The following is a 23,843-nucleotide window of genomic DNA, read 5'->3' as shown; positions in this document are numbered from 1 at the left end:
CTGACGATGTTTTATATATGTCTTGGGCAGTCCTTAAGTGTCTTACAGGCTTGTCTACCTTAAACTCAAGAATATAAAAGGAAGGGTAAAGGCTCATTTATTTTTCAGTGTGATTGATTTCATTAACAATAATCAGGAATTAAAAAACAAAAACCTAAGAGAAGGTGAATGTCTGAAGGGAGTTTGTAATTTGAGATTGTCCACTGCGTGACTGAAGTAAGGACAGAAAAACTTCCCTGTGTTTGAGGAATTTCAATCTAGCCTTTAATTTGAGGACTGGTTGGTGTGAGAGACCACGTGGCCTGTTCTAGTCTTGGTAGGAAGGTGAAGCTGAGCCTTGTGTGTATATTTCAGAGAGCTTTCTAGCCTAAGTGCAGGGTGTCCTGCTCTCCCAAGGACCACCAAGGCCTTACTCAAAGTACTCCCACGAAGATAGCAAGGTACAGTTTAGTTTAAGGTAATGATGCTTGTCATTTTCATGTGCTAAGCCTGAATCCTTACTTCCTGTTCACTTGTCAGCACCTCAGCCCTTCCCAGCCTGATATATATCGTACTCTCTTTGTGTGCTTTTAAAGGGTCCAGTATTTCTGATTACCCAATCAAGTAGGAGCCTGCTCGTCTCACCGTGGAATGGAATGCTATACCTCTCCTCTTGCATTCCTTTCCCTGACTTTGCTGGCCTTCCACTTGTTAGCTATTTTGCTTTTGTTTCTTCTCCAGTGTTGGTGTTTCTCTGGGCTATAACTTTTTTCCTTTATATCTTTTTCTCAGAAGATCATAACTATTACTAATTAAGGTTTTCAGATAAGACTCCAAATTTAGTATTTTTATTCCTCTTCTAAATCTAACCATACAATGGGTATGTGATGAATTTTTGCTGTTACTAGGCCAGACTATCAAACTTTTGAGACATATAGTGGTATGTTATTGTGGTCCAGGGACCTCACAAAGCTGGGGCAGGAGGGTCATAAACAAATTAGAGACCAACCCAGGCACCTATCTCAAAAGGCCCTCCCCATTACCCCTCCTCACACCCCTGTGCTGGGCAAGTAGGGGACATGGAGCTGCATTCCTAGCCCTATGTGTGTTAGTAAGTCTTAGGATGCAGTACTGGATTTTCTTATTCACTGAAATTTATACTACTGCTGCTGCATTTTAGGATATATTTATGTTACTTAACCAGTATACACACACACAGACACACACACACAGACACATTCTATCGTTAAGGTGATTTGAAGCAACCTTGTGATTTGAAGCAAACTGTTAAAATTGATTTTATGTTTAACTATGTGGTAGGTTCTATGTTTTAAGCAAATTATTATTATTATTATTATTATTATTATTATTATTATTATTATTATTAAGTGCTGACAATACATCATGACTGTTTGGCCATATATCATAGGCTGTTGGCATCCATATTCATGTATGGTTTAAGGAATTTGAAGATTCCTTTGCAGCTTTCCCTATCCCTATATCTCCTCAGGGCTTTCCAGGCTGCCTGCCTGGAGGTGGGGTGGCAGGAGTGACTCTAGCCTAATGGAGGCCAGTCTCTGTCAGCCAGAGCATGCGGGCTGGCAGTGGCCTGGCTTCCTTTGTCTGGCCAGTCAGTCATCTTTCTAACAGACACTTGGCTTCTCCAGTGTATGTCAGAGATGCAGACAGCTGGTTCAGGATGACCTGCCTGGCTTCCCCCAGCACCATACTCTGCTGTATAGGAAATGGCTTCTTTTGGTCGGTGACAGCTTGAACTGAGAAAATCACATGGCTCAGGCTTTGCTCTCAGCCTGTATGTGCCAGGGCTCAAAGGGGACCATGTACTCCTGCTGTTCTTATTAGTGTGACATCAGAGATCAGAAGGCAGTTTTCAGGGGGTCACATCTCTGCCTTCTTGGTTAGTTGGCAAAAAATTATAGCATTATCAAAACTGGCCTTCCCTGACTGCCCTGAAGGTATGGTGACCATACACTGTGAATCTGGTCAACCTTGCCAACCTTTCCAGCCATGAGCTCTACAGCTGGACCTTGCTCCCCAGGCATGCCTCAGGGACAATATGGACATGTGGCAGAACACCTGCCTTAGGTGTGTACAGATTGAACTGGGAACACCCGTGCCTTCTACCCCATGCTCACCCAGTAAGCTTCCAGTAGATGATAGCTGCTTGTGCATTGGTATTTCAGTTTGACACTACGTACAGAGTTTAAAAGAAAAACAAAACAAAAACCAAAAAAACTCCTTCAGGCAAATTAAATGTCCTTTTGGTAGGTGGCAAAGCTGCCACTTCCTTCTTTTCCCAACTTTATTTTCTCTGGCTCTGTTTATAATCACTTATTAACTAAATGTGAGAGGGGCCTGAGTGTGACTGTTCCTTACCTATGCCCTCAACTTACTTGCTCTCATGTTTCTCGAAGACTACACATGGAGTAGACTTGGTGCAGGGATTGACCTGCTGCTAACTGATGATCTACTGGCAAGGTGCACATAGTTTTAGAAAGACCTTTCTCGTGCTGCCTTTATGCTAGAACAGGAACACAGAACAATCTTGTAGAAACCATTCACTCTTGCTGGTGGTGGTGCGGGGAGAGGATAATTTAAACCCTGAGAATTTTAAATAGTTGCATGGGAGCTAGAGAGAGCTCAGCATCTGAGAGCACTTGCTGCATATCTGTGAGGACAAGAGATTGAATCGTGCTACCCCAGTGTTGGTGGCCGTGGGTGGAGGGGGCTGGCTGTCAGCCTAGCTGACAAACAGATGAGCTGCTGAAGATCCTGCCTCCCTCAGAGGAATAAGGCAGAGTGATAGAGGAAGACGTTCTTTTGTGACTGCCTTGCACATACATACATGTACACTACATACATACATACATACATACATACCCATGCACACATGCAGCACACACACACAGTAGGGGGAGATGTAAAATAGCTGGATCGTCTTAGACCAAGACCCTAATATTGAGCAAATGTGTATTTTACTTCTTCTAAGAAACTGCCTTAGTGGTTAGAGACATCGTTCTGAAGTTAAGAACACCTGCTGCTTCACAGAGGCCTGAAGTTCAGATTTTAGCTCCTCTATCACGTGTCTCACAGCCTGTAAGACATGGGATAGAGGAGCTAAATCCCTCGAAGGGATTGATGCCTCTATAGTCACCTACATATACACCACACCCACACACACACACAGGTTACCTGCATATACATTGCATGGGCATGCATCTTTTTAAAGCTCCTTCTTAATGATTTATTTGTATCTTATGCACATGAATGTTTTATCTGAGTTTATGTGTGCACACCATGTGTTTGTCAGGGATCTGTGGAGGTCAGAAGAGGGCACTGAATCCCTTGTAACTAGTTATGGGCCGTTGTGAGCTGCCTTGTGTGTGCTGGGTCTCAACTCCTGGGCCATCAGATCTCCAGCCCCACACTATTTTCAAAAGTTTTTTTAAAAAGTTATTTTTCTTATTAGTGAGTGGTAGGAGCTCTTGGTTTTTCTAGACACTGCCCATTTCCAGATGGGTGTTTAAGGCCCACTTTCCTCTTTGTTTCCAATGAGTTTCTGTACACGATACACTAGGCTGCTTCTCTGTGCACTTGTGCAGCCAGGCTTGAGAACCATTTCTGCAAAGAGCAGCCTTCCCAGTTGAATGACTTTGACCTATTTTGTTCAGTGTGAACCTACACAGAAGTCAGTTCCGGGACTCGATTTTGTTCTGTTGCTTGGTTTATATGGATACCCCGCTGCTCTCTGATTATGGTGACTTTCCAGTAAGTTGGAAATGGGTCAGTGCAAGTTTAAAGTAGGTGGGTTCAAGGGTAGATACATGAGGACCTGCTAGGTGGACTGGGGGTGGGTGGGCCTGCCCAAGCTCTGTGTCTTCTCCATGCTTCTCTCAAGATTATTACATAAAGAACATTGTTATTTTCATTTCATAATGAAGTCTGTGATGGATGTGCTAGGTTGTGGTATTAGTCTCATGGGAATCATAATCTTATGAATAGCAGTAGTCTTTGTGGGGGTGAGACCTAGTCTGTATAAGGAATCTAACCTCGGCTCTTTCGCCCGTCCCACCATGCTTTTGTAGACCTACCATGCCTAAGTGACACCTGGAAATGCAGTGAACCCACAGTGCAGCCCCTCTGCCCTATGTGCCAGGCTCCTGTCTTCTACAACTCTCCCATGCCCCAGTCAGTGGCTTTCCTCCCCCAAGACTGATAGAGCAGTAAGCTGATTACTAATTGCAGTCTTACCTTTTATGCCATGTACTGTTACTTCTTAAGTAGTGTTAAACTTAAAACTTGAGTTTGTAACTCTTTTTAAATTTTGTTAGTTTTCTGTTTGGAACTTGCACTAAGGATATCTGGAAACCTATTGGTCTCCTATGAATCTGTCTTTAACTGGAGTGAATTGATGGGTGGCCTCATGTTGTTTTTACATCTTATCAAAGCATACTGAATAGGATAGAGCAAGCAGGTAGTGTCCTGTCGATACTGCAGGCTTTAGCTCATAGTTGTTGACTGCTTGATGCCTTTGAGCAGAGGATTGGATGGGGTTTGGAATGGCTCACGAAGGCTGATACGTAAGGCGTGGTTTAAAATCTGCCCGTGTCTCAGGAAAGGATGGAGAGTGCTCCTTTGTGGATGTTATTACTCCCTGCCACTGACTGCCAGTCACTTTACAATAGGATGCAGAGCCCTGCTGGACTCCTCAGAGCAGATGCAATTTTGTAATTTCTGCCAGTCACGATAACTTGTTTGCATATACATTTTCTGTTACTTTCATCCAACTGTTTCTGATACCCATGTTACATTTTACTATATATGATAATTTCAAGACTATGTTCTGGTGTAAACCAAACTTCCTCTTGTCAGCTGCTCTACTATATAGACATTATATAGTCAAAATTTCCAGTGTTCTAGAAAAAGTGCAGTTTGAATATTAATTCGGTATTAGCGTCTTCACCTTCTGTTTTCTATTCTAAAACAGGTAAAATGCGTTAGCACTGTTTTAAGTTTGGTAATGAATCCAGTGTTACTGGAGATTGATGTCACATGAAGAAAATGCAACCCTTGGAGCTCAGTTGCAAGAACATTTCCTTGATGCTAAGTCTGTGGCATTAATGCTTTCCCCAAAGACTATTTCAGAACTGGTGCCAGCAACGAGCACTCGGCTTTTTTCTTGCATTCATAACATAGACAATTAATCTTGATAAAATAGCATAAGCATGCATTTTAGGTCTTGTGTTTCTCCGTGTGAGTCTTGTATGTCCAGACAGCAGCCTGCCAGTTTGCGCTTGCGGCCTGTGTTCTCAGAGATAGACCCTGAGGAAACTTGAGGGCCTGGGGGCTGCTTTCTGGGCTTGCACTTCTCTCTAGCAAACTATGATGGCTGTTTCTCATTGTATGTGCTTTGCTCCAACAGACGCTTCCTCAGAGAACAAATTGCTCTGACATCTTTGTTCTTTTAAACACTTACTATATAGATTTTTATTTTATTTTAGTAATTTTAAGCATCTCCATTGTAGTTATGAGAACTTGAAGTCTTGTATGTGCCCTGATGTTCATAAGGAAATATCTCGTGCACCTTTTGTACTGCGTTCCACAAGCAGAAGCCATGCCTTGGCCATTTTGCCTCAGCAAGGCAAGCTATGCATTTCGGTGCAGAGGTGTCACTGGTGACTGTTCATGTGCATTGGGAGCATTGAGCGGGTATTAGCTATATATCGATTATAAAAATTGCATCTGCTCTGAGGAGTTCAGCAGGGCTCTGCATCCTCACTAATGTCTGGGTTTTGTTCCCGTTGCAGATTTTTCTCGCATCTGGCTTCACTGTATTGGCTCTTCTGCACTGTGTACAGGCACAGGTGAGTTAACCCTTGGGTCTCTCACGTTGCCCTATGTTGACTATTAGATTAAATATTTTAAAGTGTTTAATACATTAGAAACAGTAAGCAAATAAGAGGAATGTGAGTAAGAACAGAATAAAACTTACTATTTCCCTGCATGTTTTTGTTAAGAGAGCTCTTTTATGGAATTGTTGAAATGGCATTTGAAGGTGTTGATTGGTTATTGTTTCTATTTGGAAAGTGTGTGTCTTCAGTGTACCTGCTGGACAAGTTGAGTTAATTCATTAAGTTTTAACCTCAGAGCCTGGAAAAAATTTTTTTTTTACTTATTTTTATATGTCAAATATTTTTGAGTGGTTGTATTATTTACCTGTTATTAAACTGGTATAATGTAGGAGAAAAGAAAACTTTTATAAGTTTTACCATTAACTCTCAGGCTGCATGTACAGGTGCTGTGAAATACTGGGCTTAGCCTCTGTGCCAGTGACGTTCCCCACTCATCCACTGATGATGTCCATGGGATTTATTAAACATGTTATTAACATGTGATACACTTTTCTTCATTTGTAACTTACCCTTTGAGAACCTCAGCTCCCTTAGCATTGGGACTGCTTGTATTCAAAGACATAGCCTTAGTTCTTAGAGCACTGAATGCTTTGCAGTTAAGACTAAATAAAGCCTGTTGAGTGTGAACATCTATCTGTAAGTACAAAGTAGAAGTGAGAATAATCTGTACAGAGTGTATAAGGCTTTTGAACATTGTGAGAAGTCAGTATGTTGGACATGTTCCTTCAGAGATCAGGGTGGAGTTGAGGGGATGTGGCTTCTGACTCCTTACTCTGTCAGGTGTCAGTGGTCTTAGGATGAAGTGTAAACACCTTCAGTTTGGTATTTTTTACCCTTCTTAGCATCTTGGGTATGTTTTGTGATACCAAGTTTTGATGTCTGAAGATTGGATGAGTTAAATCTTTTCTACTGTCTGTCACTGGATTTACCGTTTCTCATTTAGTTCCCAGCCTGAGAGACTTGTTAGCTCATTTTCCTGCTGTGTGTACTCATGTGGGCACTGGTCTCAGTGGCTGCTGACCTCACAGGACACCTGATGCCCACGTGCTCTTGACCATGCCACCCTTCTTCAAGTGTTGAGATACTAGCCGTCTCGCTTGGGTACTTGTCTGTTTTACTTAAAGCTGTTACTGTATTTCCTTATTTATTTATTGAGTACTGCACTGGACATTTGTGGAGGTCAGAAGGTAGCCTGCACCGAGTTGGTTCTTTTCTTCCACCATGTGGATCCCAGGACTCAAACTCCACTCATCAGGACTAGCAGTAAACCCCTCCTTAGCTACTGAGCCTCCTTCAAGGCTCGTTTTGCTTTTGCTCTGTCTTCATGCATATTTGTCTCTCGTCTTTACAGGGGCTATTTTTCCTCCTAGGACCTTTAATTTGCTTGTAATTAAATAAAACATTAGCTGTTGTACACTGTTTCCGATTCACACATCCTTACAGGGTTAGTCTGCAGAAGCTCTATTGCCCTTTGAGCAGCTCTGCAGTGCTCCTGTGAGTGCCCAGCATCCACAGTTGCTCTCTGGTTATGTCTGGATTAGCAGATGAGGACGCACAGCTGGTTAAGTGACTCTTCCAAGGACATATCACCCGAGTGGTGGCTTGCCGCTCTGAGGACCGTGATCTTAACCATGAGGCACCATTTCTGCCTAAAGAGCCCTGCTGGCTCTCATGCTTGTGGCAGTAAGTGTAATATATGAAATTATTTTCATGTTTGAAGACTTCAAACTTAATTTGAAAAAGTCAGACATTATTTACTTGTGTTTTATTAACTAGGCCTAACTTTTAACCTGTAATCTTCATTTCAGACTGTGGAGCACGATGACTTACTTGAAAACCAATGCCTGCATTAGTGATAAAAGCTCTGCAGCTTGTCTCAGACTGACTGGGGACTGGGGCGAGGTCGCAGCTCCAGCCTCTTTTTATTATTATTATTATTTTTTTTTTTTAAAGCATGGTATGTTAGGAATTGGCATTCTTTCCCCCTTAGACATTTTAGATTATAGGTAGCATCTATGCTTCACTGGATAAATTGCAAAACATCTGGGTGTGGTGGCACATGCCTATAATCACCAGCATCTGCAGGGAACAGAGGGAGGAGGGCCTGGAGTCCAAAGACATCTGCAGCTGTACAGTGAGTTCAAGGCCACCCTCAGTACTTGGTCCTGTTCAAAAAATCCCAAGCACACAAAAGGAATACACACATAATACACATGTCTAAATACAGGTGTACTCACAGAATAGCTGGATATGTAGCTCAGTAGTGATTCTATGTCTATGTAATATAATGCATACATAATTATTTATATATGAAATATAGTGACTATTTTATATAGTGGATATATTATATATTTCATATATAGATTTTTGCCTTAAAGCATGTAGTGAGAGAGCTGCCATTTCAAGACAGGAATAATAGCCTAGGAGAGTGTGAGTACTGACCTGCCTCGTTAGTGAGCTGCCATTATCTCTTGCACATTTATACTGCTCACTGACAAGCTCACAGGCCAGAGCTTGGAAGGACCATCTTTATATGCATTTTTTATTTGCCAGGATACTATTTAACTCCTATCTTCTGGTTCTGAAGATATCTCACTACTTGGCTTGGAGGGCAGAGTAGACACAAGTCTTCTTAATATCTTTAGTAGCTTTAATAGCTTTTTAAGCTTAGGTTCTTGCTATTAAAGACAGTAAGATACAGTGACTGCATTTCAACAAAGGGTCCAGTGCTTGCGGTTTAACTAAAGAAGTCAACATACACATATACGGCTGTAGGGCTCTCTGTACTCACGTCACCCAGTCATAGGTCAGTCTTGTCTGCTGAGTGCTCTAGAGTAGCTTTCCAAAGCACCGAGGCAATCCCCCTATTCTGTATACTGTAATGCACCATGTACCTTATCATAATGTAAATCGAAGAGCAGGTAAGGGATTTCTTAGTTTATTTTTTACATGACTAAACCACCTCTTAAAGGCTGCTGGCATGGTCGCCAGAAAACTGATTTTGAAATTGCAGAGCTCCTCAACAAGGGATTGACAGTGCACTTCCAGAGCCTGGAGCTGCAGTCCCAGGCTGTGTGGCACCATATGGCAGGGATGGAGGGTTTTGCCTCTGTAGTCAGCTGTTTTCAGGCTCAAAATTAACTCTTCTAGTTGACACTTCACTTATTGAAACAGACACTTATTTCTAATAACATGCCTTTGAAAAAACAAAGTAGATTACTTAAATTGTGCTACAGAAAGTCTAATATTGTCTTGCAATGTTTAAATCGTAAATGGATGATTTCCCCTTAAGGAACATATCTTCAGGAAGTTTTGTTTATTTAAGAACTGACACGGTATGGTGTTTAGGTAGAGCATACTTAGACTGTCTCTTAGCCCCTTCATGCTTAGTTGTTTTCAGGGCTGAACAGCTCATTGTATAAAGGTACTTTGGGTCTTAATTGCATAATATTGGTTCAATATCTTAAAATTTTCGTTGGAAAACAAAGTTAATTGTATTTTCTTCAACTTTCTGAAAAGACTGTAAGAGAATTCCTGGTTTGAATTATGGGATGGAGAATTCTTTAGTTTAAATTCAAAAGGCAAAGGACTATGTGCCATTTAAAAAAAAAAAACAGTCTGTAGCAAGCTACTGTTTCCAGTCTAGATCACACTTTTAACATCATTAAACCTTAACTGGCTTTGTCCACCAAACAGCAGGAGTTAGGTTAGCCTTGACATGCCATTGGATTTAAATACGTGACTAGTGCTTCACTACTGCTGTGTGTGTGTGTGTGTGTGTGTGTGTAAGGCTTGTATGATAAGTACATTCTAATGTTTTCGTCATCTCGTGATGTTCCTTTTACTTGAGCCACTGTTTTGACAGACATCTGTGTTGATGAAGCCTTTTGTTTTCTGCAGGTTTCCAAGGACTGATGGTGATAGTGACACACTGGGTGTGTTTGTTACATGTCACTGTGTAGTTTCCTGGTGATCAGAGTCAGATAAAGGCTACAGAGAAAGACAGAGGGAAGAGAAAGAACACACTTTGGCAAAGCGCAGCTCTTGGACACGTACTGTGTCAAGTTAAACTAGATGATTCTTTGTCAGAGTGTGAAGTATATTTGGATTTTACCTGAATCAATTTTATTTGGAAGACTTACACTTTGCATCCTAGCCGGTGGCTTAGGTGGTAAAGTATCAGAACTGTGTCCTGCAAGCTGTCATCTTTAGTTTGATCTGTAATAGTCCCAGAGACGCTTTACGCCTCAAGCTGCAAGTGCAAGAGCTACTCTGGTGGCTGTGACAGGACCTCAGGGAAAGTGTGCATGGGAGTTCTTACATGTCTGTCTGCAGCAGTATGTGCTCTGCTCGCTTATTTATGGGACATTATTAATATTACAGCTGCCCACATGTTCATGCTTAACCTTAGTTATGTCCTTGAATAGAAACTTACTTATCTAAAATAGCATTATTGTATTATAAAAGACTAATACTGACTGAAGCGCCAATAGTAGCAAATAAGTAGAAATTAATACATGTATACTAAAGTTACCTAAATGTGTGTTTATTTACGTGTGATAACGTTTGTCAGAACTGACTGCACTGTAGTTTGAGTAGAGAGACATGAAAGGAAGGCACGTGATGGCAATAGTGTGCTCACCTATCATACTCACAGTGGAACGGAGTGGAGAGAATGCTGTGCACACTGAGGCAGGTAATGGCCTAGGGCCTTCTCCTATCAGTCAGATCATCAGAAGAAGAACCCAGGGACTCACTATTGTGGTCTTAGGGCTTTGTTTGGTGGGTCTTTGGATTTTGGTTTGTTTGTTTGTTTGTTTGTTTGTTTGTTTGTTTGTTTATTGAGACGGGGTCTTCCTGTGTTCCTGGCTGGGCTGGAAATTGATATGGGAACCAGATTGACCTCGAATTCTGCCTGTCCCTGCCTCCTGAACTTTGGAATTAGTTGGCCCCAAAGTGGAGCCAATGATCACATTTTAAAATGAGAAAATGAAGTATCTATTGTGTTAAATGACCACTCAGTGATGTATCCAAGTTCACAAACTATTTAGAGGCCAAACTGAGGATGATTTTGTGGTGTTTGGCTCTTTAGAAACGAAATACCAAATGCAGACAGTTCTTATGAGATGCAGTTAGTTGCTTGCTGTTCAGGCCCCATGATCAGGTCAATGTGGAACACATGTAAAGGTATACAGAAAGAGCCAGCTCCACAGGTTGTGTCTGTCTGTCTCTCTCTCCTCTCCTCTCTCTCTTCTCTTCTCTTCTCTCTCTCTCTCTCTCTCTCTCTCTCTCACCATAAAGTTCATTTCAAGCTGGCTTTGTGTATACTTCCCCCCATCCCCAGTGAGATTTGCAGGCCCATTACACTGGCTATTTGAGAAGTTGAAGGCCTGTTTTACAATCAGAAACTATATCTGTCAGTCATTCGTACGGGAAAGCACAATTCAAGTGATATTACATTTTCAAAGATTGAAAAAAGGACACCAACTCCCCCCCCTTTTCTTCTGTTTACAAACAACTTTAAGGCTATGGAGTTATATAAGATAAAGCTATACACGCTATACACGGGCTCTGTAGTGTACTTGGTAGATTGCTTGCCTAGCATACTCGAGCACCAGGTTTGGTTTCCCCTGTTATAAACTGGATATGATGGCACAACCTTTAATCCTATTACTCAGGAAATGGAGGCAGGAACATCAAAAGTTCAGAATCACCCTCTGCCTGACAACGAGTTCACGGCTAGTCTAGCTATGTGCAACCCTGTCTCAAAACAAAATGAGACATATTTTTATTTGATAAATATTGTAAAGGAATGTCTTTTAATTCATATAATCAGAAATCAACACAGGACTCTCTCACAGAGAAGAAATCTTCAAAAAATATTTTGGCTTTTAGTTTTTAAATGTTAGCATTTTGAGGACTGATGAGATGTCCTGGCTGCTGAGTCTGATAACTGAATTCAGCTCTCCCACCTCTGAGATCCATTTAAAGGAATAGAGAACCTCTTCCTTCCTACAAGTCATCCTATGCCCTTGACCGTTTCACCCTCTCCCTCTCTGTTTCTCTCTCCTACATGTATTAGTTGGATGGAGAACCCTTTCAGTTAGTTTAAAAAGCATACATTTATGTTAGGTTTTATATTATAACGTCTTAACAGACATTACACTTTATACTGGTAAAAAATGAGGCTATTTTTCGCCATGTTGTTTCTTGAGTTGTTGTTAAGGGGCTGTGTACAGTGGTAGCTGAGGAACGCTGAGGTCTGACCACCGCGCTATGCAACACAGACACAGAGGGGCTCCCATCATTTCCCCTAAAGTTACTGGCCTACACCTGCTATTTCGGCTCCTCTTTTCTTTTAAAACCATTTTCAAGGAGATTCATAATAGAGCTATAATTTTATCAGTGCTGTCAAATGTTTTCCTGGTATCTCAGTAATTCATGCTGTTTCTCAGCTGACTGATTGACTTTGAATCATTATATTGTCCAAATATCTTTTATAAATTAGAATGTGAAGCTTATTAGTAAATTATATGCAACATAACTATTTGAAGATGACTCTAGTAGAGGCACAATGACCGGGCAGGAGACTGATGAGATTTTTGGAAATGGGAGCTGTCTAGTGAGGCTCCTCTTTCCAGCATTGGGTGTCGCCACGCCACATGGGAAGAGCAGCAGAGTTCACTTTGCTTGAGCTGTGACACTTAGCTCCAGGCCTCATTATCTGTGACAGACGTTAGCCTTGGCTAGCCTGCCTAGCTATGCTCCCGTTCATCTAGGTGTCCATTTGTTTTTATTTATGCTATGGGTTTTTAGTATTGATGGAACTCATATAAAGTATACAGCACAGAGATTATTACTTTTATATTTCCCTCCTCCACTCTATCCCACCCCCCTCCTTCCCTCCCCCTCCGTCTCCTCCCTTCTCTCCTCAATTCTTATTCTACACCTAGGTTACATGTATCTCTTTTTTTCACCCCTCCCTCCCCCTCCTATTCACTCCCATTTCCTCCCCTCCCCTCCTCTCTCTGTTTTGGGACAGGGTTTCTCTGTGTAGCCCTGGCTGTCCTGGAAATCCCTCTGTAGACCAGGCTGGCCTCAAACTTATCAGAGATGTGCCTGCCATTGCCACTCTGCCTCTCTGTCTCTCTGCCTCTGCCTCCCGAGTGCTGAGATCAAAGGTGTATGCCACCATGCCAGGCTGGTTATATTTATGTCTACAGGTTCAGATAATGTCTCAATAGTAGTTCCTAGCTCAGCTCTACCTATTACATAAGTACTTATCCCTAATCCCCACCACCACCACCCCGGCCACCCTGCCTTCACTGGCCTGACTATCAGGACGGAGACAAACTTATTTCCAGATTAGCAACCCAATGATACTTAGCAGCAGCCTTCACTGACCAACACATCCATCCTTTGCTGTCCTCACTTCCGAAAGTGCACACACATGCTAGCTGTGGATTAGACTGCAGTGACTTTGTCAGAGACAACAGATGGCTGAGAGACCTGTGGTCCCTTCCCAACAAATTCTTTTCTTTGCAAACCTCTTCAGAACTGATGAAATGCTCGGAGAGCTGCAGACCTTCACAGAGCAGTTCTAACCTGAAAAACCAGTTCTGGGCTGCATTCTTGGCGCTGAGTATTTCTATGGCATTTTTCTTTAACATATATTTCTTTGTGACCTCCTTACTTGTCTTCTTGTCCCTGGCCATGCCTCAATATGGTGAAAAACAAAAATAATAAAGCAATAAAGGAAAACATTATTTTTAAAATGTGTACCTACCTAGCTAGGGTTTATACAGATAAAGAGGTATAATAACAGCCACTTAAGGGCCCTTGAAGATCCAACAGGTGGTCATTTTATTTTAGAGTCTCTTTCATAAGCCTGTGATGATCACCCTGTGTTGTAAGAGGTGAATCAGTCATTGGTAGTCATCTGGTAGAGATGGGTGTAGCAGAGAGCTGGCTATGTTGTAAGAGGTGGGTCAGGCATTGGTAGTCATTAGTAGAGAGGGTGGGGATAGTGGAGAGCTCTATGGCTCCTTCTCTTAAAAGGGATACCTTTGAACATCCTTGTCTATAAATTTGTGATAGTAACCTCCCATGAGAAGAGTAAGAATCAAGCAGATACCACACAGATGAGTGTGTACATTCCCAGATACATTTGCTACCAGAGTGAGCAGTGTGTCCTTACATTTAACATATCCCCAGGAGGCAGCATGGAGCCTCCTAATGCCTCTCTTCCCAGTTGGGTTGCCGGCTGGTGCTGGTGTAGCACAGAAGTGCAGAGCCCAGGCTTCCTTCCTTGTCCTGCTGGAAAGGACATGGGGAAACTCCAAAATTTCACCAGCTCAGTCTCAGACTGGTGGCTATGAGATTTTAAGCAGATAGATTTGTCTTTTACCTCAAGTCTCCTCTTGATTTCATTAGATGAACTAAGAGAAAGCCATCAATATTGACTATGAATCACAGTATAAATGGTCCCTCAAAATGTTGGTGGATCCCCAAATCCCAGACCTGTCGGGGAAGCTGGTCTGCCTTCCCCAGTTTTATTCTCAGTGCCCAGCCCTTCTTGGAAGCTGTCAGCACTCAGATCTTGGTACACTAGCCCTATAAACTGTGTGCAGATAGTCCAAATCAAAACAGGAACTAGAAGATGGCTCAGCAGTTACAACACTCAACACTTGAGCAGAGGACCTGAGGTTTTCCCAGCACCCATCAGGGGACGCTTTCATTGTCAGAGTTGTCCCATTGAGTCCCTGGGGCATGGATACACACACTCAAAAAGAAAGCATTTAAAACACAAAACAAACGCCCTCTAAAATCTGAGACATTGCCCCAAGCATTTCGAATGTGGGCTGGTAAGGTGCTGTACTGTTCTGTGCCTGCTATAAAGGTTTCTTGGTCTTAGTAACAAGTTTGTGCACATTTTGTGTGCATGAGCCCCGTGCTCAGATTCTTAACTGCATATTTACTTTCAGTTTTCATGTGTATATCTGTCTTATATCTGTGTATCATGTGTGTTCCTGGATCATGGCAGTCAGAACAGGGTGTCAGGTTCCCTGGAAATGGAGTTTCAGATGGTTTTGGGTGAGCACTCCATGGAACTGGTGAATTGAACCCAGGTCCTCTAGAAGAGCAGCAGCTCCTAACAGCTGAGCCATTTCTCCAGCTACCCACTTTGTCCTCTGAAAGAAAGGAAGAAAACATACAGATTTGTACTCAGGCATGTTTGGAGGTTAACCTCCTAAGCTGTAAGGCCTTCCACTATCATATATTAGTAGCATATATTCAGAATCAGGACTGTAAGACTCCAAGTCACAGAGAGTGAAATTATCTTTAGAATGTTAAACTTAGCAAGATAGGGGATTATGGTAATTTTTAGTTTATTTTAGGATAGCTTCAAATGATAATTTAATAACTTAATTTAATGTGTTTTTGTTTTGTTTCTGTATCTGTGTGCTGATAGGTTACAGGTTCTGTTGTGTTGTGGCAATCTCAGTTGAAAACTCAGCTCTGCAGCATGTGCTACAGAGACACTGGCAGTAGGTGGCCACACTGTGAAAGGCAGGCCATGAGGAGAGAAATTTAATTGGTGGCCTCGGGTGTTGATGTTGCTTGGCAGCTGTCATCTGTTAGTACTGTGAGGATTTCCCAGGACAGTGTCACTGCTCGTGACACTAGTGTCCTGGATCTGGGATCTGCCAGAGTATCTCTGTGTAGCCTTGGCTATCCTGGAACTCAGTTTGTAGACCAGGCTGGCCTCAAACGGAACTCTGAGACCCATCTGCCTCTGCCTTCTGAGTTCTCAGGCTGAGATCAAAGGTATGCTCCACAGTGCTAGGCTGTACCCGGGGTTTCTAATTTACTTTCCCCAAGTTTTAAGGGCTGACACAAGATGACACAAGAAAGCATCTTTCTTGGAAGTTTCCAGGACCGGGATACCTGCACATAGGCCACCTGCTTCTTCCCCTCGTGAAATGCTTTCCTCATGAGTGGCTGCCTTTCCACAAGATCATGCTGCCTTCCCTGCCTTTGTACAATGAGAAGCCACTCTGTGCAGATGCGGATGCAGATGCGGATGTGGGTGCGGATGAGGAAGCATTGTTTAGGGTTGGGTAGCTGTCTGTGCAGAACCACTAGCTGGAAGGACATTCCTATGGCGCAGCCTGCAGTGTGGATGCTGCACGCATGTCTGATTTCCTAATTGGTGTTCATCTTACTGTTCATCCCACTCATGTGCACCAGTCACCAGGGCACAGAGTTTTCCAGCCTCACTGTTTTTCTGGAAAAGTCATTTAGCTCAGACAGATGCCCAATTTGTAACAACCCACAAGCAGTTTATTTTGTAAAACTGACTCTGCCCTATTTTCTTCACCTCTAAGGGATGTTTCTGAGTTTGAGCGATTGTTCATACGACTTGGGAAGAATTCTATACACCAAACATGACCCTTTAAGAAATCTGATTATGTTTTTAAAAAGTAATACTTATTTCCCTACAGTTTGTAGGAGATCTTTATTTTAATGTCTGAGATGAAGGCAGGCCGTGCGTTTTCATGGCTTTCCAGAGACTCATGGTCACAGCCTTCCCAGTTAGAAATGCTGATGCCACATTTATTATTTTCCCCATTACAGGTGAAATCTTTAGGAGTCTCACATTCCCGGGCCTATCGTGCTGCTCTAACAATGTCTGTCTGTCATTATGTATGCTCACTGAAGGAAGCAGGTGTCTAAACCTGTTATATTATAGACATATGGCTTCTGTGCTGGGGCATGTGGAGATGGTGCTGAAAGACAGGCATGCTCACCCACTGTGGTGCTAGCTATGGGTTAACAAGTACATAGATGGCTGCCAGCATTATAAATTCAAGTCAAACACACTGCTATGGGCCATACGATCTAGCAGTGCAGTGGAGGCTTACGTCCATGTTGTAGAGGGAGTAGCCAAGGCTAAAGTTTATGTTTTGTGTCCTTGCCAGCAATAATTTTCAATTCAGGTTGACTAATTCCCTCATCAGTTCAAACAGTTCCATGACATGGGAAGGAAGCATCCTTGACGGTAGTACCTAGTAGGAAGGAGAAGGCCATGTGTCAATGCCCAGTTGTGTACATTTGTCCATTTGCTTTTATTCCAAGTCTCGCTATGTACCAAAGGGTATTATTAAACAATGGACTACCTTCCTGTCTCAGGTTCTTAAATGCTAGGATTATGGGATTATGGGGATGGACCACCGTGCTCAACAGAATGGTGTTTGTATATATCCTACATGTATGTTAGCCTGGACAGGTTAGTAGGATCAAGGGTCATCTTCTCACTAAGATATTTTAATGGAGTCCTGATGCGTAGGTCTGCTGAAGGCTTGCAAAATTGTGACACTCTACAACACACATTTCAGACTGAGTACCCCACAGAGTTGCCAGAGGAGGACGTAGTTGGGAGGATAAGGCAAGAGTAGCCTTCTGAAGTGTGCCAGGTGGTAGTGGGGACTAAGAGGACAAAGGTGGGGGCAGGGCAGGATGTAAGCGTGTGCATGGGTTGATGGGAGTTTAATTGGGGTGCTCAGACTGCATGTAATCATTCCATGTTCTATGAAACATCTCATTTTGTTTACCTTGACTGTTCAGTTTCTATGTTCTAGATTATCCCACTTTCCACAGCTAATTAGTAATTTTTCTATCTTGACAAAGATAATATGGTGATTTTCATAGTAGCATCATTCATAATAGCTCCAAAGTGAGGAGAATTCAGATGTCCATTGGCTGAAGAACGGAAGAATAAAATGAGCTACAAACATCAACGGAATGTTATTCAGGAATGAAAGTAAATGACATAATGAAGCATGCTGTAAGGTGGATAAGTCCCAGAAGCATTACATGTGCAGGATGCTATTTGGGAAAGCATGTTTGGTGATAATTCCGTTTATTACAAAATGCCTAGGAAGGGCAAATCTGTGTTAGAGAAAGTAGAGTAATGGTTGCCCAGGGCTGGAACGGGGCAGGAAGTGATGGAGCCGATAGCTGATTGGTGCTGATGGCATGGGGTTTCTTCTGGAATGTGTGTTATAGTTCAGTAAATTTCTTTGTACTAACAATAAGAACATGGAATCAAAGTCACCTACAATTTTTTTTTTTAGAAAACAAACTTGTATGGTAGAATCCCACATATGGAATATGTCAGAGGGTCAGGTGAGGAAATAAGGAAAAGCAATGTAAGCAAAAAAAAGGTAAACTGTAAAACAGTCATTAAAAGGCAATTAACAAAGCCACATAAAAAAATTGTCACTTACAGATACAACCTAAAAATAGCATTTGTGGACAGTCTTGGTATAAATCCACTATCTTATTTCGTTTTCTAGCCTGAAGCACTAAAAGAACGCCATTTGAGGCCAAGAGACCAAGGATTTTAGAACAAATATTTTATTATATTTTTCAACATTTAAGCAAAATTCAAGATTAGTTTCATTTAACTGAACAATTTAGAAAATTGCCTATCTTTAAAGAAAAAATGATGAAGTTTTTTAATTGATTTTTGTTAAGGTTAGATACAAAAGGGAAAGAACTTATTTGTTAATGGAAACAATAAGAGAAGGGAAGCTGTGCTCACATAACAAGGTGTCAGAAGCAGATCAGTCAGGAGGCCTTCAGCTCTTACAGCAGCTCTTACTGCAGGCATGCATTGCAAAGCATTTGCTTGCCCTGCTTCTCATTTGTTGTTATACCATTACTGATCTAGAGTCCTGTGTTTTGGACAAGAGAACAGAAGAAATGAGGAGTGAGTTCACCCCTCAATGGCACTGGGGTAGAAGAGGCTAAGCAGGCAATGCAGTCCCCACCCTCCTGCCACACACACACACACATACATACACACACACACACACACACACAAACACACACACACAAACACAGCAGACAACTCAAGAGAGGAAGGCTTGCTTTGCTCCCAGTTTCAGAAGTTCCAGCCTGTGGGAGTCATCCAGAACTCAGCAGAGCAGAAGTGTGTGGCAGAGGCTTCCATGTCACCAAGTCCAAGGAAGCAAGGACCAGGTTATATAGCCTTCAGACGTCCAACCCTCCTGCTCAGCTTCCTCCAGCCACAGGCTTCCAAAATAATTCTACCAGCTGGGAAATAACTTTTCAAAACTATATGAGTCTGTGAGGTGGGGGAGGGTCTTTCATAATCAAGCCACCATGTTCTGGCCCTGGTTGCCAAGACCTGACCATGTCATAATGAAAACTGCATTTAGTCCTCCTTTAAGAAACAGCCTGGGCAGTTTCCAGCTCTGTTCAGAAGTACAAAGTTTAAAGTCTCCTGACACTTGACATTGGTTGGTTGGCCTGTTAAAGTCACCATTCTTCTAATATATAGTGGTAGCATTACCATTCTATTCAAATATGGAAAAACAGGAAGATAGCAAAGAAGCTTTGGGCCAAACCAAAACCATCCAGATGCACGTGGCATTCTGTAATTCTGAGCTGCCGTGTGGGCTTGGGCCCCTACCGTGCAGCCGTCTGCAGCACACACTGCCTGTCTCTCCAGATGGATCTCCTTGTTGCCTGAGGCTTTCCTTGGCAAACACCCATGTTCTGGCATCTTAAGTTCCAGGTATCCCCCAGGTTTCTCTGGGGATGTGATCTTGATGTCCATTGCGTAGCCTCTTTAAAATCTTTGTACAAGTACACTGGGTGCCCGACAACGCCACCTGGATGACACCAGGTTCTGCTGTCTGCTTTGGAAGTAGCCAGGCCACAGTGGACCATAGCACCTGCAGCCACTGAGTGCCTGAATGGCAAAACTTGGAAAAAGACTTTCGTAGATGGCCGTTTTCCAGTAAGGCACCACAATCACAGTTCTTTTCATGTAAATCTTATAAAGTTTTATATCTTGCCCATTTAGAGGGTGATCTCTTGCTACTTCCTGAAGTATTCACACAATACCCTTTCTGTGGTCCCATTGCGGGGGTTCCCTGCTTCGTATGTGGTGCTAATCTGTTTAGTAATTGCAGATGCTTGCCCATACCTACTTTGTCAGAAATTTTAAATGTGCTCACATTCTTTTCCTGGCCATTTGTATATCTATCACATCTTTATGTTCTTTTTTCTTTTCTGTTCTGACTGTAAACCTAAGTGCAGCCAACAATAACCATACCAGACCCAGAATCCTATGTATTCTTTGAAGTTTCCTCCCAAGATTAATCTATTACTTTTGAATTGGCTGCACAAGTTTTCAGGATATGGGTAGAACAGGGACAGATCTCCCCCTACCCACCGCCCCCCCCCCAATTGTGAAGTGAGTAGCCTGCTGTTTAATGTCTCATCAAAGATCCTAAGATCACAGCTTATGTAGGCATCCTGGTCCTCTGAATTCCTAGTGATCACCCATCAAAGTCTACCCTCTGCATGCTATAGTTTTCTAGCCTCTACCTCCAGAGCACAGCAAATCCTTCTTACAAATGTGCTCTAAAAGCCTTGTTAGGCTTAACTGTAGCAGCCACCTAGCTCCTGGTACCAACTTTCTGTACTAGCCTTTGCATGAGTAAAACAAGACAACTCAAGAGAAAGTTGTTTGGGCTCACAGTTTGAAAGTTTTATGGTCATTCCTGGTGGGAAAGAAAGATATGGCAGAGTTCACAGTGAAAGAAATATGGGGTGAAGAGCCTTCACATCAAGCCTGACCAGGAAGCAAAGAGGGATAGGTTCCAACTTTCAGAGGTTTAACCCTATGAACAATTCATCCCAGCTAGGCTTTACCCTCTCAAGGTTCCAGAACCCCTTAGAATGAAATAGCACAGCCAGTTGGGAAGAGGCACTGAACATGTGAACCTGTGAGAGAATGTTTCAGATTCAAGCCGTGACATCCGCTAAGCTCTGCTCACGAGGAGCTTAAGATCATTAAAAGGTATTTGCTTAGACAGTGTTTTGGCTTTCATTTATATTTTATTGTTTGTCTCAATTTTAGGAGGGTTTCACTTACAAACAAAAGCAAAGTGTGAGTTAATAAAAATTAACAGAAATTAAACAGAAAACTTCACGTAGTAGATGTAGGTGATACTTCTGAGTTTAAAGAAGTTATTACTGTTGTATATATTGTGTGTGTGATGTATATGTGGACGGGTTGGGCATGCCAAGGATGAGTGTGCTTGTCAGAGGACAGTTTTGTGAAGACATTAATAAATACCAGGCAGGGCATCTCACTTGCCTGGCCTCTGCTTTATTAGAGTTCAGGAGCTACCCAATGCCTAGTGAGTGCCTATATCAAATGTGGAATACACAAGTCTTTGTCCTATTGGGACTTTGTGTCTTAAACTTTGAGTTTGCTGTTCTTTAGTCTGATCCTCCGTACCCCAGCCAGTCCCTCATCTCAAAGACTGGATGACTTATCTGCGTTTCCTTGCCTGTCTTTTTAATTGCAGTGCTGTTACGGGTCCTGCCCTAATTCCTAATTTAGGAATTTCCTAATTCCTCCCTTCGTATTCATTTAATGTAGGCATACCCCTTTCACTGCAGCAGAAGACACAGGTACTCAGTGTGAAATTCTTCATCAAAGTAACTGTGTCTCTGACAATTAGACAGTTCTTCACAGTCAACATTTTGCCCTATATTTTACATTGATGGTTCACAAAGTTACATGGTTTTTTCATGTAATAGTTAAGACTATTTCAGCAATATCAATAGCCACACAACCTTTAATTTTCAAAAGTTTTGCTGCTTAGACACACAAATCATGGTTATCTACAATCTGGGGTTTTCATTGTAGAATACATACACTGCAGTTAGCATGGCCCCATGGTGTGATCCATGTTGGGGTTCTATTTAATCAGGAAGGGAAAATTTTCTGTAAGTCTAAGAAAACCCTTGCTAGTTTAGAAACACCTTTTCAACCGTTCCTTTCTTTCCTCTGCTGACCTGGTCTTGGGCTAGCCTGCTGCTTTCCTTCACTGTCATGGCTCCTGAGGAGACGTTGACTCTTTGTATTACTCAGAGACATGCAGCTAGCAAAGGCCTCTGCATCTTCTCTTACATAATTAAGGTTCTCTTGTACAGTAATCTGTAGCCTGTGTTTAGGGGAAATTTTTGTAAGTACAGCTCTGACTGGTCTTACTCCTCTGTAAGAACTATTTCTCCCCTAATGTAGTACCATTAGGCCACTGAATTTATGGTGGCAATTTTGTCTTACTGGTTATTTCTTCTGAATAATTGTTTGACAACTGCAAATGAAAGAAGTGAAATAGAATAAGAGAATTTTTTAAATTGTCACGGTTACGCTTAGGGAGTCTGGGTGAAAATGCCCTTCCTGGCCAGTGACCCTTTATGTAATAGTGAAGAGCCTGGGACTCTCTGTGTAGACCAGGCTGACCTCAAACTCACTTAAATCTTCTAGCCTGTTCCCCATGAGTGCTTAGACTAAGGCATGCCCTGCCTTATCCTAGCTTCTAAATTTTATTTAATTTTTGTTATTTAGAGACAGGGTTTCTCTGTGTAGCCCTGGCTGTCCTGGACCATACACCAGGCTGGTATTTAACTCAGAGATTTACCCAATTCTGCCTTTTAAGTGCCAGAATTAAAGGGGCATACCACCATGCCTAGAATCTCAGACATTATAATAGACAGAAGTTCTTTTTTTTTTTAAGATTTATTTATTTATTATATGTAAGTACACTATAGCTGTCTTCAGACACACCAGAAGAGGGCATCAGATTCTATTACAAATGGTTGTGAGCCACCATGTAGTTGCCGGGAGTTGAACTCAGGACCTTTGGAAGAGCAGTCAGTGCTCTTAACCACTGAGCCATCTCTCCAGCCCCTGGATGGAAGTTCTTATCATAACTGATTCCATCTGAGGATCTCAGACCCACTCTGCAGCCCAGATCTGAGTCAGTGCCCCTGGAGCCACAGGAGGAGAGCCCAGGCAGAACCAGGCTGGACCCAGAGATCACACACTTTCAACCTCATATAGTGGATTGCTGGGTTATTAAGCAAATCTTAGAACAATTACTATATTAAAGTAGCCAGTATGGGAGTGAGAATTATTTCGACGAATTTCTCAAACCTTTTTGCTAACTGAAGAAAAGGTATACACACACTCACACACACACACACACACACACACACACACACACACACATACCCTGAGCTTCCCAATGATGATGATCAGGTTACACTCTTACACTACCTACTGGAAGCTGGTCTTTCAGTGAGGGAAAGTTGGACCTGGATTCTTTTCTAGGTGATGAAAAGAAAAGAAAAAAAAAGAAAAGAAAAGAAAAGAAAAGAAATTGTTTTGCAAGATTTTATTGTTGTGTTTCAAATGCTTCCCCTACATGTTGCTTTTGGCACAGAATTACAAGTTGCAACTCAGACTTCTGAGGTGTGTGACAACCAGTCCTCAGCCACTCCTACCTTCATTTAAAAGCTAGAAGTGCCTTTGTGTGTGTGTCTATTGAAAGAGTCTCTGATTTATAAACAGTTTAGGCAGGTTACAGATTGGCTTTAAAAATTTAAGTCACCAAGATAAAGATGTTTTAATAAAAAGCAGAGGTAGTGATATACAGTGTGGAATTTACTTTGTAATGATCAGATTTCACTGTTTTCTTAAATATGGTGAAGTCTTGACATTTGGTTTTTTTCAGTGCAATTAGTAAATTAGTTATTAATTCATCTCTGAGGCTTTGAAAATAAATAGATAGATAAAAATAAACAGCTCCAAAGAAGATGTATTTGGGAATTACTATTCTTTTTGTAACATTACCATTTATCTTCATGTTCTGACTTAGCACCCACCTGTCATTTTCTGGGACTTTGATTTGGGCAGTTGTAATATAACCCTTGCGGCAGATGTCAGGAGGTGGGAAAGGGAAGACCTGCCTGAAGGCCGGTCCCAGAGGAGACTGCTGTTAAATCTGTGGTCAGGAAAAAAAAATGCTTTAAGCC

At 42.1% G+C, this 23,843-nt stretch overlaps 1 protein-coding gene across 4 annotated transcripts in view; it reads left to right on the top strand.

The window, feature by feature from the left end:
• The window catches only part of Ncoa2 (nuclear receptor coactivator 2), a 239,675-nt gene that overhangs the window by 80,804 nt on the left and 135,028 nt on the right, over positions 1-23,843 (top strand). For all 4 annotated transcript variants that reach the window (XM_021170377.3, XM_021170361.2, XM_085835677.1 and 1 more), the window contains exon 2: positions 5,808-5,864. The gene's annotated coding sequence lies outside the window, so the exon portion shown is untranslated. The remainder of the gene's footprint in view (positions 1-5,807; positions 5,865-23,843) is intronic.

Source organism: Mus caroli, unplaced genomic scaffold (genome assembly GCF_978045245.1).
Source record: "Mus caroli unplaced genomic scaffold, Mus_caroli_1 scaffold_1, whole genome shotgun sequence".
Taxonomy (NCBI): domain Eukaryota; kingdom Metazoa; phylum Chordata; class Mammalia; order Rodentia; family Muridae; genus Mus; species Mus caroli.
This window is presented reverse-complemented; position numbering and strand designations above follow the sequence as displayed.